The sequence below is a fragment of the Hyperolius riggenbachi genome, chromosome 4 (genome assembly GCF_040937935.1).
Source record: "Hyperolius riggenbachi isolate aHypRig1 chromosome 4, aHypRig1.pri, whole genome shotgun sequence".
In the NCBI taxonomy this organism is placed as follows: Eukaryota; Metazoa; Chordata; class Amphibia; order Anura; family Hyperoliidae; genus Hyperolius; species Hyperolius riggenbachi.
Genome location: NC_090649.1, coordinates 238,442,047 through 238,442,505, shown reverse-complemented (window position 1 = coordinate 238,442,505; position 459 = coordinate 238,442,047). Strand labels below are relative to the sequence as shown.

The following is a 459-nucleotide window of genomic DNA, read 5'->3' as shown; positions in this document are numbered from 1 at the left end:
GTCATGAAATATTCAAATAGATGAATGCAGGCTTTTGAATATTGAACTTAATTTATAAATCAGACATACAAACACTCATGTCTGCACATTTACTGTGTTTACATACCGGAAAATGACATTAAAGGAAGTATTTCCTATTTTTAATGTGTGGTGCATTTTTATGTGTGTGTGAGAGTGAGTTCTAGGGCATAGGTAGGAAAAAGCATATTTACCATTTACACATGAGTATGCATTAAAAAAAGAAACGCTAACACTGAGCAGTAAAGATAGCCATACGTAGTGTGATGGTTTATTTAGTTTTTGTTTGTTTTTTAACAATTGACTTTTGTATATGGTTGTACAAATTCCGTTAAAATTCAGTTTCATTTGATTTTTTTTTTTTATTATCATCATTTATACAGTCAATCATTTTTTAAATAAAAATACCCCTAAGGATTGTGAACAGTTTGGTTGTATTGT

The 459-nt window shown here is 29.2% G+C and overlaps 1 protein-coding gene across 1 annotated transcript in view; it reads left to right on the top strand.

The window, feature by feature from the left end:
• Positions 1-137, top strand: part of SLC17A5 (solute carrier family 17 member 5) — a 62,570-nt gene extending 62,433 nt beyond the window's left edge. Inside the window, exon 11 of the mRNA XM_068281492.1 lies at positions 1-137. This exon is cut by the window's left edge and continues 675 nt beyond it. The gene's annotated coding sequence lies outside the window, so the exon portion shown is untranslated.
• The last annotated feature ends 322 nt before the right edge of the window (positions 138-459 follow it).